Genomic DNA, 15666 nt, shown 5'->3' with positions numbered 1-15666 from the left:
AGCTCCTGTCAGCCTGGAGCCCGGCGTTCGTGCCCAGCTGTAGCAGAAAGCTGACGCTGGTTAGCTCATTAGCGAGCTCATTACTGGGGTGGGAACCGGACGGGATGTGGGGAGGCTGCCAGGTGGATTCCATGGTAAGCACCACCTAGCTCCTGTTCACAGCCTTTAAATGGAGGAGAAGCTCTGTTGTTGCTATTTTGTAAAGGAGAGTCTTTGCTAGGTGCTGGCCTTGGTGTACAATTCTTTGTGGGTCCTGGTTTGGAAAAGGTATTCCTGGAATAGGCTATGGTGTCCCTTTTCCCTGGCTTTCTATTGCTTCATCCAACTCCCATGAAGCTTCCTCCAGGCTCAAAAGTGTAAAAACTTCCTACAGTGAGCTTTTTCTGGAAAAAACTTGTGTTGCAGAATCCGCTGTGTCTGTGTGTGAACGGGGAATTTTAGATGCTGACTGATTTACTTTGTTCTGATTATGCACCACTTTCCTTAAAAACTCAAAAGTATTGCAGAGAGCTGAGCTGACTATTTAAATCTCCTTTATGCCCAAGAGGGTGTTTTAAATAGAGAATATTGACTCTCTTGGTGCTTTTAGTGCTGCCTGTGTTTTCTGCTGGTACTAACCAGGAGTGACTGGGATAAACCCTGGGATAAATAGACTCCTTTTGCCCTGCTTGCTTTGAGTACCTCTGAAGTGTGAGACTGGCTAAAAACCCCTGTGAAGACCAATTATGAAAGTGGTTTAATGGTAGTTTTTTCCTGTGCTCTCTTTTAGGGCCTTACTGTGAATAAACTTACATTTGATATCAGCAAGTGCTCAGCCACAGCTCTGTGACTGAGCAGAGAGCAGCCTCAAAGCTTTTAGCAGGTAACGCCTTTCATCAAGTTTTGGATAGTCTTTATGGGATTTTTCACTGTTGTTCTGTAAGTTCTGCAGGTAAGGCAGCTATTCTTGCTGCTGATGTGCCAAAAAGCAAAATAAGCTGTATAAATACAGATATTCAGAACATCATCTCTCCATGTTCTTCTGTGGAGAAGCTGAGCCCATTCATGGTACAGAAGCCTGAAGACAGCATGTCCTTGTGTGTGGGAAATGAGCAAATGGATGGTCAATATTGACCATGGAGATACTGATTCACCAGAAACACTGCCCATGATGCTCTTGAGAAAGAGCTTTACAAATATTGGGGGGGTTTTCCTTGCCTTTTCCTTGGCCAAGGTAATGGAGTTGTTTCTCATGGTGCTTGAAAACTTGCTGTTATTAAATAAGAAAAATGAAGTTTATTTCTTTGTCATGAAAAAAATTCTTCAGTTTGTGGCCTTTATGACAATGAAATACATTTCTTTGAAGAACAAGTGCTGAGTATAAATAGGAGTTTACAATATTTTGTCAACTATCCCAATTCTAGTGGTTAAAAAAAAAATTAAACTCAGTCCTTTGTTCTCGTAAGCAAATGGTGAAAGTCATGTTTTCTTATATGGAGAAGTGTTAATATTTCAGCAGAAACCACTGAAAGTGCTTTTGTAATGAGTCTAGACAGAGTGCTACTTCCCTTTTTGAGCAAAGCTCAGAAGTCCAGGCTGGGACAAAGACTGGCTTGTTTCTGGAGGGTGGCACGGAGAGCAGCTGGAGCAGTTAAGGGTTTGAGGAATCCTTTGTTTCTTCTGTCTTCCACTCACAGACCCACCTATCTTTTATGCTTTTGGTCCCTGAGGAACAAGCAGAGTGAAGTCCCAATGGAAACTTGGGGAGCTATAACTGGTAAAATTAAATAGATGATGGACAGTATTTGTGAGTAATTTCTTAGAGATGAGCTGTGTAATTCCCATCTGGGTTATCTGTGAGCAAGAAGCTGTGCTGCAGGAACAAGACTTCCTGACTTTTTGCTGGTGTTGTATTTGCCTGTGGTCATGGTCATACAAGCTGGTGGGAAATTTATCCCAGAACTGATGGATTTTGGGCAAGAAATAAACCAAATCACCAATTCTAATACCTCCTATGTGTTGTGAAGTTCTAGGATCCCTCCTGGAGATTTATGGCCTCACCCTGCCTTGCTCCTGGCTTCTGCAGCTCTGGCAGGGCTGGCTGCTAAGGACTCAACAGGAAGTGAAGTGTGAACCACTGTCATGTTGAGTTTCACCCATTTAAGCTGAAATGCCATATTGGTACTTCTATTCCAGCCCAGGCAATTCCAGATGCTTGTGCTGCACTCAGCTGCAGCCATCAGAGTCTTTGGGCTTCACCCATGGTGAAATGAATACTTTGAGCCACTGCCAGGTGGTGGGGTGGGTTATCAGTGTCAAGCTTTTGAAAGCAGTGTTCAGCTCACCTTGGGGTGTTCAGAGCCTTGGGGAGGTTACAAGCTTGATATAATTCAGTATTATTCCTTTTTTTAACTAGCTGGGAGCCCAGTCTGTGTTGAGAGTCAGTTTGGAGTATTGTGAGTGCAGGCAGTAGCTGGAACAAGAGAATTGGAGCTTGTGCTATTTCTGCAGTGATGGCAAACAAAAATCTCCCTGTGAGGCGATCACTGGGAGATTGGGCCATGCTCATCCACACATTATCCCTGATCCCTACAGCTGCCTCTGGCTTTACACCCAGGCAGAAGATTTCTCACTTTCCAAGCTGTGGCTGAAATGCATTGTCCTTGCACCACACCCATGGCAGAGGCAGAAAAGCTGCAGACTGTGACCCAGTACTCCTCACTTTCCTTCCACTATTTGAATCCTCCCAATCTTAATATTAATGCGCCTGTATCTCTTAATTTCATTTTTCTTGGCCATCCCTTTAGTTTTTTGCTTTGATATTTTTTCTGGCTTATTTGCTGATTCTACAGCTGAAATATCAAGGCTACTTTTGAAGAAGCACAATTTCCACTCGTTGGAAAGTTATCAGTGCAGTTAATTCCTTTGCATATGCCTGAGATCTACCACTTTGAAACATTTAATGATAATTACATTAGTAGAAAAACAGTATCTGCCATCAGTTCTTTTAACAAATACTTTAAGATTCTAGACCTAAGTTACAAAAAGGCAACCATTTATTAAATGTTATGTATCTCTCTCAAAAGGCTGGATAGAAATATGATTTATGGATACATACAGCATTCTTCTTACCTGGCTGAAGCCTGCAGGGCAGCAAATTGGTGTCTTCAATAGAGATGTTGCCTGGATAATTACCACCCTGAGGCATGGCTGGGAGAAACTGAGATGAGAAGCTTTATAAATGATGTATTTATAAACTTTGAGTTATTTTTTCTGCTCGGTTTATTGATCAAAAAATCACTGAGGTGGGGAAACCATGCAACAATGAAGCTGAAGCACTAAGTGGGAAGGTGGGGTCGGTGTGAGGAATATAAAGCTTGTGCTGCTGAGCATTTATTGACACACAAACAATGGTCTCTCAGCAGTGGAGAGGTGCTGATTTTTGGGAGTCCTGTCTGCAAACTCCTGACTCCCCTTCCCAGAGCCCACTGCCCCACAGAGCCTCATGCTGACAGCTCTGTGGAGCACATGTGGTAGGAAGCCTTCTGACAGAAAGCTTCCACACAAAACACATGTATTTTAACAAATCCAAAACTTTGATGGTAAGATGCAGGCATTAGTGTTGCTTTGTCATGTAAGCAAACAAAGATGAAGGATTTCCTTTCATAATAATGCTTTCACTGGGAATACGGTGAGTTACTGTATTACCAAGCTTCAAAACACCATTGTTTGAACAAACCTCCTCAATTTTACTGAAATAGAATGATTTTTTTTTTTTTTTTTTTACTCCAGAAGATATTTTCCTGAGATGGTAATTTAATTGTTGAAACAGAATTGTTGAAACTTCTCTAATTTGTGATGAAAACTTACTTGGAGGTTTCCAGTAAAACTGAAATCTCCAGTTGGGAGTTTTGACCATGCTCAACACACGGAAGGGAGCTTTGAATGGCAGGGTAGGGGAAATGCCAAGGCCTGTGTTAAACATCTGCTTCCAAGAATGTGATTGCCAGGAATTAATTCCTGTGTGCCAATTCCAAGTGTCAGTGCTAGGGTCAGGAATCAGCTGAGCTCCTGTGTGTCTGAAGCTGGGGGGGGGGGTGAATTTAAATGTTGAGTGAAGAAAACATCAATAGAAGGAATTTATTTGAGTTGCTGCTCCAGTGGGCTATGGAGGGAGGAGGTCCCATGGGGGCTTTTTTAGCCAAGTCTGCCTGTGAGGGAAGCCACAAAGGTGAGGAGAAAGGGAAGGCACTTGGAGAGAAACCTCCAGGCTGAGCAGCTGTGGCTGTCCATGATTGCTGAGCACAGCTCCCTCTCCCCATGTGCCTTTTGTGTCCCAGGAGCTATGATCTCCAAGCTGTTGGGAATGCCCCAGGGGAAGCTGTGAGTGCTCCCTTCTCCAGCTGTAGGATGAGCTGGAGGCTGTTGCCTCATCCCAGAGCAGCTGACTGTGACTCTGCTCCAGAGCATCATGAGTGGGGACAGCAAGAGAGAAACATTTCAGCTGTGCTGACTGAAAATCAGCCTGCTGACACATCACTGGAGCATGGCAGGAGAGGTGAGAGCCTGGCCTTGCAAACCAGCCTCCTGCTGCCCTCAAAATACTGCAGTCAGCACTAAGGAGTTAATTCCCTGACTTAAAATATTCTGTACTGTGTGTCTGTCTCCTTGGCCAGCTCTGGTCTCTGCTTCTCTTCACTGCAAGGTTTCTTCTTCTTTGGGCAAGTTAATGTGAGAGCTCTGTGATGCACAGGGAATGGCACATGCTGAGAGGGTGAAATTTATTTTACATTTTCCACTTAAAGCTTTCTTGATGATGTTGGGCTTGGCAGATTTAACGGAGAGGGGGAAATACTGATACACCTTACTGATGTTAGTCACAGTGTGGGAGGAATCCTATACCTCTGAGTCTTTATGAATAACCAGGAGCTGCATCCTTCCTTCCTTGTCTTTGATTTCTCCAAAGGAGCTTGAAGTAGGTAAGAAATCTTCTGAGGCAGAGGGAGCAAAGATAATTTGTCCTAGATGAAAGGTACTTGGTAGCCCAGGAACACACTTGAAAAATCTTGCTTTATAAGTCAGTGTCCATCCAATCAGCCATAAAACTTTGGGTTTGGGCTGAGAAAATAAGATTGGGTGCATTCCTAGTAATACTTGCCTAGAAACAGCATTTCCTACCTCATTTTGCCTGGCTCTGGGTGCTGTGAGGAGGGTGGAGTAGGTGCTGATGCCTCTCCTGCAATGAGATGTTTCCCCACATCCACACTAATGGCACTTGGCTGGCTCTGGGTGTTTAGGTCACCAAAACAAACCAGTCCCACTGGGACCAGGGCTGATGGGACTGCTCCTGTAAGATTAGAGGTGAATGTCAGTAAATGGCAAAGTTTGGTAGTGCTTGGATCATGCCAGGATCTTAAAAACATGTTAAATCCTTGTCTGCCAGCTCCTGATAAAAGAGCAAAGCTGTCCTGCAAATTCCCTGCAAATAAAACTGTGTTTGAGCACTTCCACCCTATAATTTAGTGCCTTTTTTTAAACTGCTCAAAGTTGATGACTTTGTAACAGACAGCTTTGGTAGACAAATATTATTTTTAAGTGGTGTAATGGTGGTTTGTTATGGTAATGTTCAGACAGCTCATACTGGTCCACTGGCTAAACCAGTGGAAAGTCACTTCCTAATTTTTCAATCTTTGAAGCCTTCAGGGTTGTACTTTCAAGCATGTGTACTGAGATCATACAATAACTGAAAAACAATTGAACAAAAAACAATTGCATTAATTATTGTGGCTCAACCTTTCCAGAAAATTTGAAGTTTGATCTTGCTTTTAGGAGGACTAACGCTCATCCAGTTTTTCACAGCCTCTACCAACAATTGCTGTAATGCTCTGGAAGGAAATATTTCTTCCATGAAGGTGTTTTTTGCTCCTATTCTCTCTTGGAAAAGCTTTGAAAAGGAACTTTCTCACACTCTACAAGCCAAAAGTAATCTTGCTTATTCCAAATGCACAAATGGAGAAAACATTCCAATCCAGAACTCTTGTGATGTCCAAATATTTTGGTTCATGTTCCTCTCTGGACATGGCTAATATTTGAGGTGAAGAAGTTATCTGAGGACTGCTACAGGAGTGGGGCTCCTTGTCCCTGTAGTAATTGTACTAAAGTGTCTTCTCTTAACCATTTTTTGGCTATAGTAGTTGTAAGTGCATCCTCCCCTCTCACTTTAGAGCAGTTAACTCTGGATTTGGACATGAACTGAGCCACAAGACCCAGTGCAAGCCTGGCAGTGGAATTAAGAGGTAGGTACAATCCCAGGCAGAAATGTGCAGAAGGGCTTAAGCAGCACTAAAAAATGTTCAATGGTATGAAGGCAAAAATCTTCACTGGCATTCCAGGAGGATGTCAGGGAAGAAAAATAAGGCACATCATGCATAAGTTTGTTTTAATACAAAATAAAGAGGGGGTTGGATGGTTTTGTTGTTCTAAAACTGTTGTGTTTTGCACCACACTTTAGAAGCAGCTGCTCATGTATGGTATTGGTGTGAGTTTGTCACAAACTCCTCAGGATTAAAATCAGTGTAAGTCTATGCTGACTTTTGAAGCTTTGTTTTCAGTTTGGAGTTTTTAATGGCTTTTAAGTTGTTGTTTGTAACTAGCTTGAGTCTGAATTTTCCTGTGTACCTTACAACCAAGATATGTCACTCAGGAAACCCAACATAAAGCCAGAGTACTGAATTTATTTTTGTTGTGACGACACTGCTTGGAATAAGGTTCCTCACTGCATGGTACTGGGGATTTGTCCAACAGCCATTAGAATGGAACTTCTGAGGTTGGATCTGAAATTCAGCCTTGAAAACACACAAAAATGTCTGATCAGAGAGGGGGGAGAGACTTCCTATTAGGGTGGAGTGTTTACTTAGCTCTGTGATGTGTTTTTACAGTGTTCTTTGTTTCTTCAAAGCTCTCTATGCAATCATTTAAGGAACCAGAAGGTTGTCAGCCTTGTTAAAAGCAAGTCCTGGAAGTGTTTTTCAAACCACCTCTGAGTCATCCTGCCAGTTCCCTCTCCAATATCTCCTATACATGTGCACAGTTGATTTTTGAGTTCCATGTTTCATGCTAAAAACCTGCTCCTGCACGTACTTGAGCTTGTGTTTTGTAATGAAAAGGTTTAGTCAGCAGCAGTAGGGCCATATTGGTGCGCTCTCTGTGTGTCCAAACAAAATACTTTCTGCCCAGGGCTTTTTCTTAAACTGCTTTTGGCTTTGCTATGTGAGAACCTCAGACTATAGCTAATTTAAGGATGAATTTAGTTATATTGCCATTGAAATAAATCTGTTCAGTCCTAATGCAGGCAAAGCTTTGTCATCATAGCTGCACTTACAGCTGTGCCTTGCCTGCTCCGGTGCATAAAAAGGTGATTGGCAAAGCCATCAAAGGAGTGTTCTTGAGGCAAAAAGAAGGGGGAGATGTAGAAATCCCAAATGCAAGGAATTCTTAGAACTTCGGGCCTGTAAATCAAAGGTTAAAATTAAACACAGGACTTAGAACATTTAAGAAGTAAACATTCTCAACTTATCTGTTCTAAAATTTAGAACGTGAAAGGCTTTATTTAAATGCATCTGAGTTGTTGTCTCTTCCTCCCCCCTTTTCTGAGTGCTGGAAGCCCCAGCCCTCATGAAGCAGCTTTGTATCATTTTCCATTGTATCAAGTGCTGATGCCTTCATAGGGCATCCAGGATTTACATCCCTGTGACTGAGTTCCCAGGGATCTTAGGATGAGGGAAGAGACGAGGATCTGACTCCATGTTTCAGAAGGCTTGATTTATTATTTTATGATATATATTACATTAAAACTATACTAAAAGAATAGAAGCAAAGGTTTCATCAGAAAGCTAGCTAAGAATAGAATTATAACAAAGGTTTGTGGCTTGGCTCTCTGTCTGACCCAGCTGGGCTGTGATTGGCCATTAATTACAAATGACCAAGATGGGCCAGTCACGGATCCACCTGTTGCATTCCACAGCAGCAGATAACCAATGTTTACATTTTGTTCCTGAGGCCTCCCAGCTTCTCAAGAGGAAAAATCCTCAAGGAAGAATTTTTCATGAAAGATGTCTGCGACACATCCCATTCCTTCTATTCTCTAGGTCACAAATGAACCCCAAAGAGATTGTGGCTGAAGCCTGCAGACCCTGTGCTCATGCTGTTACCTCTTTGCCTCCCTGTCCTGAATGCCTGCCACTTCCAATAAGGATGTACAGCTCAAATCTACACACAGTTTAATTGTGGGCTGGAGTCAAACTGGAAATCCAGAATTATCTTGTTTCAAGATGATAATCTTCTTTGTCTTTTTGCTCTCCTAACTGCAGTGGGGCTTGGCTCTTACCTGTGGGCAATGTTCAGGCCCAAGTCCTGGTGACGCTGCAACGTTCACCTCATGCAGCTATTTCCACTCTGAAATTGGACAAGAGACATTGAGTTTGCTAAAAGGAAACACATTTCTGTGACAATGTATCTCCTCCAAGACTGATAGTGTGGCTCAGTGTGCGGAACTGCTTAGACAAAGCTGCCACAGGCTGTGGGAGGATATTATTGTTCCACAAATCCTGCAAAAAAAAGGTGTTTTGTTGATAAGATGCTGTCCAGGAGCAGGGACAGTACAGGAGCACCTGCTGGTCTCTTCTGGCCCTACAAAGAGCTCCTGCAGGTGTTAAATGCTGCAGAACCTGCTTAATGCTGGGTGTATACAACTTGTTTGCAGCCTTAAGTGTTGCTCAGTCAAGGTTTCTGTCCTGGTTTAGGGCAAATTTGTTAAAGAATCTGCAAAGGAGGGCCCCTCCCCCCAACCGGTTTGGGAAAAAATTCCTCGGAGAGAGGTGGAAAGAACCTGTTTATTTGACAGACACAGCACCCCCCAGCACACAAAATGAACAATACCCGATGACACCGCTTTGAGAAAGATGACAAAATCAGAAAGTCTCTTTTTTGATGGTTGCTCTGTTCCCAGTCCCTCCAGTGCTGGGGCAGCTGCTGCAGGCAAACCTTCGGTGTTCCCAGGTCCCAGTCCGGAGCAGGTTTGAGATTGTCACAGGAACAGGAGAGGAGAAACAGTCCAGGAAGGAATGTGGACTGTTTAGCTAGAGCTAGCTAATAGGCAGAGGTGAAAGCAGAGCAGAAGCAAGAGCAGAAAAAGAGAGCAAGCAAAAGCAGCAAGCTGAAGCTGGAAGTGAAAAAACAGCCCTATGTACCGCTTGTCTCTGTGTTCCTGATAAGAGAAACCCAAACAAAACTTCCACTCTTCAGAGCCAGTCTTAAAGGCACAGAACAGATGAATGGGGATATACAAGCATCATAACGTCACCCCAGGACAGTTTCTAAGAGCTGCCCATGTCCTGATGATGCTGCAAGGTTCCCAGAGCCTGCTGAAGTTTGTACAGCAAAAAGGGCAGGGACAATCCCATCCCTGCTGTCAGCTAAATCACATGGCTGGTCCTGTAAGGCCGTACTGACCCCTCAAGCCACTGCAGCAAATTCCACCTGCTTTCCCCACCTTGCTTCAAGATGATAATCTTCTTTGCCTTTTTGTTCTCCTAGCTGCAGGGGGCTTGGCTCTTACCTGTGGGCAATGTTCAGGCTGAGATTAGCTCGGTGATGGAGGCAAGAAAACCTGGGAGAGGCTTAAGCAGTGCCCAGCTCTCTTTCTGACCCTTGATTTCCCCCACCTGATAAGAGTCTCCTCAGAAAGCTCCCAAACAGCAGCTGGTTATACAGTAATGGAGATTAAGGAAAAGGGATTTGCTGGAAATCTCCATGCTCTGGGAAGTCTCTTTGTTAAAACCCTGTTTTGCACTTTGCTATCGTGGTTTACTTGAGTTATTCCAGCCTCAAGGAAGGAGAAGGTGTGCTGCCAACTGTGGGTCATTAATTTCCAGCCCATGCTGGAAGGTGTAAAGGTGTGCATGTTTTCCTTGGTTTTAATGCCAACAAATATTTGTTTGGAATATGTTGGTGAAAAGCAGAACCCACAACTGCCTTGGAGCTTCTCATCACACCAGTCTGTGGTGAGGTGTTGGGAGACTTTAGGGCTGTGTGAGACCTGCCTAACAGGCCATGGCAGTCATTCCCAGCATGATAACAGGTTCAGAGGGTTATTTTTTTCTGTCACCTGTATGCTAATACTTTAGTAAAACTTACCTCCTGTAGCTACTCAGAAATTCTGCAGCCCCTGGGTTGGGAAATGTTTGAGCATGTTCCCCTCCCAGCTTTGCTGTGCAGTATCTCCTCCCATACAGGTGATGCTAAAGCACTCAAATCAGTGGCACTCTCCTCTGGGGTTTGCTAAATTAAGATAAACCACATCTGAGATGCAGAGGCAAAGTTTTGACTTGTGAACATATTGCTGAATAGCTTGTGTTGTACTTTTTGCCTGGGGAAATGATGTAAAGTCTAGTCCTGGTGAAGTTTTAATTTTGGCTGTTGTGTTCTGTCTTCCTTGAACCTGATGGCTTTATTTCTTCTGTGGTGTAGAGCTTGTGAACAGCTTTGTCTTACTGCAGAGATGTCTGCATTTCAGTGGGATGTAAGAAATCTTTCATGCACACTCACTTCTGCAAATACATAAACTGGTGACTAATTTTAAATAAATGAATAATCTCACTGAGTTGGAAATAGACCGAATAAAAGTCCTCAGGGTTTTCCTAGGATTTGAATGGGTTCCACATGTAAAGCTTTCTGGGAAGAATGTCTTTAAAATACAATTCTAAATGTTTGTTTGTAGTTACACAAATCTGAGTTCTTTCAAAGTTAGAGGAATAGCTTCAATTATAGCCTAAACAGTGTAAGTGATTTGTTGTAGGTAGTTTCAGATATCCTATTTTCTATGTCAATTTTTATGCTCTTGCAGTTTTGGTTTCTTATGGTTAAAAGAAAGTGTTTTTCCCCTTGTTGCTAAGAGAAAAACACACAAACAGAAAGGCAAACTAAATACAGTCAGTTTAACTATTCATGAGAAAACCTTTTATTTGGTCTACATTTAATGTCTCTTTCCCCTAATTTTTCCATTTGCAATACACACATTTCACAAAGCACTAATGAGATTTTTTTGAACGGGAGCATAATTAAGAGCATGCACTTTAAGACAATGACAAATTGGGTTTGTAGAATTTAATTTGTGCCTCAGAAAATGGTGTGACTGTGGAGTTGTGCAGCTTTAAATCAACTCTCTGTGTTCAGAACCATACCCCAGGTTTTATTTGATCTTGGATGCTATTTTACCTATGACAGTGTGGAATTTATACATATCCCCCAATCCTGGTCTGATCAATGTCATTATAAATAAACATAAGTAAAAGGTGGTTTTTTGGTTTTTTGTTTTTTTTTTTACTGTGCATTTCAGACTTTAAATAAGACACCCACCCCACTGGGTTTAGTTTCTCTGCAAGCTGTGGATTTTCAACTAGACAGTGGGAAAGGCTTGGAGGGAATGTTGTGGTATCCACAGTTTTATCTGGAGTTTGTGGGATCCAGTGTTTGATTTTGGAAATCAACACTGAGGCTTTTTCATGTGGAAATACCTGCTGCTTTGAAATTCCTATAATTTTAAAAAACAAAAGCCTTAAAAGCATGAAACCCAGAAAACTTGGTCTGAAAGGGCATCTTCAAGAAAATGCTGTAAAATCATTGTCAAAATTATGTAAAACAGCAGTAAATTCTTGCCCCAAACATGCTGTGATAGACACTAACGATTTATGACAATATTCATTCCAAATCAGGAATCTGGATTCACCTGGTTTTTCTTCAGATCAGGTAGGATGCAGTTTTGTAACTAAAATGAAGCATTTGAAGAACTTTTTTTCAGAAAATCATTGATTTTCTGCCAGAAAAGAACACTTTGGAAAAGTAGAAATCAAAATAGCTGTCCTGACTTGCTGCACTATGGCACAGCAACCATAACCCTGCAGGTCTCAGCCATTCTTGTTAGTTCTGTGTGTGTCAAATATCCATAATTTCTACTTGTAACCAATGATTTAAATAGAAAAGGGGGTATCTATTTGTATGATCTAGAAGATAATCTGATTTCTTGGATAATTTAGACTTTGCACAGATTTATTTTCTAGCCCCTGGGTGATCAATGTGGAGACCTTTTTTCTTTTCTGAGGGATAAACTATATTTTTGGAGGAAAGGCTCCCCAGCACAAAACTTGACTACAAACATCTATATTTTGATGAAAAGCTTATCCCAAACCACCTCAGTTAAGGTTCTATTTTAGAAGCTTATAACAAGATCAATATCAGAATTGACAATCCTGCAGATGAGCCCAGTGTTGGGCACAGCAAAGTAGAGCAGGGATCTGAACAAAGATTTCAAATATCCCTGAATGCCTTATCCACTGAACTAAAGCAAACAAAAATGCTTATTATTGTCTTTTTGGTAAAACAGTCCTTCAATCCTGGCTGCTGCTCTCTGCCAAGACTTCTCATCTGGGTTTAGTCATCACTTATGACTGTAAGACTAACAAACATTTATCTAAACACTTATGTAAAGCCTTGTACTATTGCTTTGGTATGAAGAAAAGTACATAAATTCTGCCTGTTTTTGTTAGGAAAAAAAAAAGCATGATCCTCATAAAGAGCTAGAGACGTTTTAAGTGAAATTTGGGGTTTTTCCTATTTTCCTGTGCAGCTGTGAGAAGGTTGCTGGCGGAAGGCAAACCCCACACCACTGGCAGCCTCTCCTAGAGCTGCCTGTTCAATCCCAGCCAGCTCCTGCCACCCTGCTGCTTCCAGGGCTGCACCTTCCCCTGGGCACCTCTCCTGAGATCTTTTGTGGTGTCTCACAAGCCTTCAAGTGCTCTTCTCTGAGACCTTGTGCTGTTTCTCATCTTTATTTCATACATCAGGCTGTTCCTTCCGTGGCTTGTCATTCAATAGGATTCCAGCTGCTACAGGCTTTTCTCCAGCTCCAAACACTTGCACGATAATCTGTGTATTCCATAAGAAGTCCAAAGACACGGTGGGTCCAGTCTTCCTACTGTTGTTGTGTAAGGAGCAAAATAGAAAAATATCAAGAGTGATGTTGTCCTGCTTTTTAGACCATGTTCCTGAGGGTTTTGATTTCTATCCAGCTATGGTCAAATAATCCCTTGTTCTTGCAGATGAGCAGTGAATTTCCAGTAGGGATGATCTTAGAGACTGGTAAATCCACACATAGTTTCATCTGTTCCACACATTTCTCCTTGCTTTCTGCCTGCCAGTGTTTCTCTTGAACACTTGGATTTTCTGCAGAAAGCCATCCTTGTCCCATTCCTAAACTTGTTTTTCTTCCTCAATCTCCAAATGTTTCTCTTTAGATATTATACTCTGTCTCTTTTAGCAGGTGCTTAAATCCCAAAAGCAAGTTCTGTTCTAGAACTCTGTATAATTATCAAATAATCAAACTGCTGATACCTGATCACTTTTTAAATGTGAGTTTTGAATATTACACAACATATGTGGAGCAACTTGGCTGTGAACTGTAACCTCCAGCTCAAAGGATACCTGGGAGTTCCCCACTAGGGAGAGTTTCTGTAAATGCTCCAAGCTGAGGAAAGGCTGCAGTTGAAGCTGGAGATGAGATTTTTAGATTTCCAGGCTAATCAGACATGCAGATGCTTCTGTGCATACTTGGGGACAGTTGAAATACTTCATGCTGGATGCTCATCTGCCTTTATTATTTTTTTGAATGCTCTTAAAAACACTTATCTTAAATATGAAGGTCAGTTTCATCCTGAGGTCATGTCCCAAGCAGCATCCACCTAACTGATAACTAAATAATCAAACTTCCAGAGGGATGGCTTGGTGGCTCTACACCCCTGGGTTCTCTCCCTGTGCTCCTGAGCTGGCTCTGAGTCCTCTTCTGCACTGCACTTCTTGTATTAATATTTGTGGTATTTATAGATATTTAACCAATATATTACAGGCAAGACTCTGTTTTCTGTAGCACTCGTGGTAGAAAAATTATGACATATTTGGAGCATGTAGTCTTTATTTACAGCAGTTCTGTACCAATAAATCCCTGTGTGATGCTTAGCTCTGAATTAAGGAGGAAATTAGCATTACTTTTCAGAGTGGCTGCTGAGCTGTGCTTCATGCCGAGAAAGCTGTGGCAGGGTGGGCTGAGCAGCCCTGGGGCATGGAAAAGGAGCAGTGCTGGGTTGTACCCTCCCACATCATCCTGGCACTGGCAGCTTCATCTTTGACAGCAAATTGTTCCAGGTGTTGATAAAACAGGCTGAGGAAGGATGGCAGAGACTTTGCTCCAGTCTGGCATCTCGAAATGCACTGACAGCCATGACTTTCTTTGGGTTAAGCTGTTCCTAAATGTTTGGATTTGCAGGGATACCATGCAGCTGTTGCCTACCCCATTGTCTTGCAGAGCAGCATGTCTCTCCTCACAATGTCCTTTTTCAACAAGAAATCAACAGTCTGAGTGCAAGAAAAGAGGAGATGTTCCAGATTCCCCCATTTCTGAGAACTGTTGTGATACACACTTGCATCACATGGATACATTCAACGTCTATAGGGTATTGTCTGAATCTGGGAGGGTGAGAGATCACACATGACACAGGATGATCTCATCTGGCTGTTAGGAGCATGTTTCTTTCTACCCATCTGCTTTTGCCAAGCCCTTGGGTTAAGAATTATCAAAAAAACCTCAAAAAACCCAACTGCAGAGTGCCCAAGATGTGAATTGGCATCATATATGTCAAAGCAATCAATAGGGAAAAAATTAAATTAAATACTTTAAAGATAGAGCTAGAGTCTCTGAAACCAGATCATGTTTTGGGAGAAGTTTCCAGAGTGGCATCACCTCTCAATATTTTTGATTTCAGTTGTGATAAGATGTGGCTGAGAGGTTGGAGTTCAGCTTGACTGTTCTTAGTAATGTCAGATGTCTCAGACTGCAGTACCAGCCTAAAGATGAGCTTGGGATTTTAGCTCTCCTTATTTTCCAGTTTTTGAGCTGAATTCTACTCTTTCAGAAAAAGCAGGCAAACAGCTAAAACCTCCAGACTTTGATGGCTAGGTAAGATGGATTTGGAATAAAACTTACTTGGGAGATCTTGATATCTCCAGTTCAAATGTCAGAATAAAGGACTTGAGCAGGGTGAAGCTTCCTGACACATCTCTCCAGAGCAGGTGTACTTCATGTCACAACAAAACAAACCAACAAAATTCTAAAAAAGCCCAGTTATCCAAGAGAACACTAAGAGAATACATTTATTTAGTGCTCAGTTCTATCTGTATTTTAGATAGAAGGCAGCTTCTCAGGGCTAAAAACTGCTGTAACAGGTGAAAGTGATTTTTCTCATGTGGTAGAGGATGCAGGCAGTATTTTGAAACTGAAAAAAATACGTAATAGTGCCATCAGACAGCTTAACTCTGAATTGAGGAATTTAATCTCACCTTGCTTAGCCTATGTCCAAATATGAGGGCTCCCAATTTCAAATGGGAAAGAAGCTCTTGCATGGTATTGGATATACTGTGGGGCCAGAGGTGTTCTTGAGAAATCCAGACAGAGGTGGAACAAAAGCAGCTTTGGGGAGCCAGGCTTAGCTAAATTCATTCACTTCTTTTGGCTTCTGTTGCTGGAATTTCACTGCTTGCTAGAAGAGGCAAGTTGTTGTTTTCCACAACTGGGATGAGAGC

General features: G+C 42.2%; 1 long non-coding RNA gene across 2 annotated transcripts; it reads left to right on the top strand.

Moving 5' to 3' along the window:
• The first annotated feature begins 211 nt into the window (after positions 1 to 211).
• Positions 212 to 8217, top strand: LOC135450309 (uncharacterized). Of its 2 annotated transcripts, none has more exons than XR_010441013.1 (3): positions 212 to 267; positions 770 to 862; positions 8127 to 8217. It is a non-coding gene; the product is annotated as an uncharacterized LOC135450309 (long non-coding RNA). The 2 variants fall into 2 exon arrangements; XR_010441014.1 differs by lacking the exon at positions 8127 to 8217 and adding an exon at positions 6204 to 6277.
• Positions 8218 to 15666: the final 7449 nt, after the last annotated feature.

Source organism: Zonotrichia leucophrys, chromosome 7, assembly GCF_028769735.1.
Source record: "Zonotrichia leucophrys gambelii isolate GWCS_2022_RI chromosome 7, RI_Zleu_2.0, whole genome shotgun sequence".
NCBI lineage: Eukaryota > Metazoa > Chordata > Aves > Passeriformes > Passerellidae > Zonotrichia > Zonotrichia leucophrys.
The sequence above is the reverse complement of the archived record's forward strand: the minus strand, read 5'-3'. Positions and strand labels throughout refer to the sequence as shown.